This window comes from Octopus bimaculoides, chromosome 2 (assembly GCF_001194135.2).
Source record: "Octopus bimaculoides isolate UCB-OBI-ISO-001 chromosome 2, ASM119413v2, whole genome shotgun sequence".
Classification (NCBI taxonomy): Eukaryota; Metazoa; Mollusca; class Cephalopoda; order Octopoda; family Octopodidae; genus Octopus; species Octopus bimaculoides.
Genome location: NC_068982.1, coordinates 156,293,526 through 156,295,968, shown reverse-complemented (window position 1 = coordinate 156,295,968; position 2,443 = coordinate 156,293,526).

Below are 2,443 nucleotides of genomic sequence, written 5' to 3'. Positions count from 1 at the left end.
AAGCTCTACTTTGTAATTTGTCCATTTTCTGTATTTAGCCCTGTGTGGTTATAATAAAAAGATATCTATCTATCTATCTTCCTCCTCCTTGCTTTTCTTACTCTGTCTCGAGTGTCATGCTCACCATCTTCCTCTCATTCTTTCTTCTTCCAAAAGACAAAATTTTCTCCGCTTCTAAACAAAACAAAACAAAAACCATCCGCTCTTCGATTCATGTAAAAAAATGAAACGTTCGGTTTTTATTATTTGGTTCAATTTTTTTTTGAAGAGTTCTATTAAACGAACGAATGCGCGAATAAAGAATTATCCAAAATTCTGACGGCTTCCGTTTTCATAATATTCAATATCTGTACACCACTTCAAACACTCTATGCACTCACATGCATGCGCATGCACACCACTGTTTGCGGCTACTCAATCGAAATTTCGAATTAACTCTCAATATTTTCCTTATGATTGTAATATGAATATATCTTTTGAATGATAGAGATATGCATGTTTGTATGCATGCATGTATGTATGTATGTATGTATGTCTCTTCTATTTTTTTAATTATTAAAAATTGTCCACTGAAGAGGGAGCCGGTTTCCAACAAAGATACAAGGCTCCATCTTTGGCATGTAGTTAACACAGACAAATTCACATTTGGAACTTGAGAAAAGTCTTGCATATTTTTACTGTTCCACTCACAGATTGCACTTGTACGAATTAGCCGGTCGATTTCTCTTTCTGAAAATCCCATTTTATCCGTGTATGTGTGTGTGTGTGTGTGTGTGTGTGTGTGTGTGTGTGTGTGCGTGCGCGTGTGTGCGTGTGCGCGTGCATATATGTATATGTATACATGTTTGCGTATACATGTATTTGTATGTATGAATGTTTGTATATGTATGTATATACTTCTGTAGCATTTGGCGGAAATCGTTCCTTTCCGTAGCTCAATATTTTAGGGCTGCATCATCCATACCACAGCGTCTCTATTTTCTTCGAACCATTGATCAAAATATTCGAGAAAACTGAAGCAAGATTGAATCTTATTCACGATTGTAACTGTTTCTCCTTTGAATATATACGCAATTATTTCTACTCTGTGATTTCCTCCTAAAACAAATACGCAATCCAATCTCTTCGTATTTTGTTGAGCTCTTTCTATGGCCATTTAGCCTAACCCCTTATTAATTGTTTCTTTATCAGCTGCATAAAAATAAACAGCTTCCATTGTCAATGGGGTCACGCGTACAATGATAAGAATGCACAAACCTATCACTGCAGGAAAATCAGTCCCTCTGACTATCTTCGCCACAGTTACGGTATACTGAATTTCACAGACAGGGATTTGGTCAAGTTTTAATATACTTGCCCAAGATATCGTTCAGTCAGATCAAACCCGCTATTAAGCTTTTGCAAAACGTATTTTTCAAAAGTACACAAATGTTTACGCCAATAGTGTAAACCAATTTTCTAATTAGCTAACTAGAAGCAGCAGCAGCCTAATTTTCCTCAAATCGCACCCACCGTTGTAGTTTTATTAAAAGAAAGAATGGATTTAGTATTGCACTGCCACTTTACTTCTAAATATAGGGAGTGGTTACGATCAGAGTGCATTACAATGTAGGTCTGATCAGACCGCGTTATTTTAATGAGAAACAAAAAAATAAAATCTGCCGATAATATCTCAAGATTAATTCATTCAAAATTAATTCATAAAAACTAAATCAGAAACACAAAACACGCTACAGATTTAACTTATACGTGTGTATATGGTGTATATGTATATGAGGTTATTTGTGGATGCGTGTATATGCGTATGAGTGTGTGAGCCTCCTTTCCTTATTAAACAGAACTAATTTTAAAAAATGATCTCTCTAAGACACGAAACTTCTTCAACGATTTTTCAGGCAGAAAACTGTCATCACAATGAGGGACTAAAAAGATTTCAGCATTTATAAACCAATTTTTCTTTTTTGCTTAGTTCAATTGAGTTTTGAATTCTTGTGATAATATCATATACTGCTGGGCAGCCAGTGTCTCCAGCTATTTTCTTTAGGCTTTCCTTCATAGCTTTCAGGAATTCGTGCATTTCACAAAACCATTCACAGATTTGCTCTTTTTCTTTTGTTTTGTTTTGCGTTTTAATACTATTGGAAATATTTTATTTACTCTTTTTTCCTCTTTTTCGATTTCGGTACCCTGGTGACAAATAGAGAAGTTGCTGTTGCTGCTGCTGCTATGACTACTACTACTACTACTACTACTACTACTACTACTACTACTACTATTTGTTATTACTACTGCTACTATTGTACATTGTTGTTGTTGTTATTGTTATTGTTCTTATTTTTATTATTAGTAGTAATCTCTCAGTTGAAAAAAATATTATAAATGTATCTGAACCAAGAAATTATACTAAAGCCTTTGACCTTTCAAAGACATATATATATATATA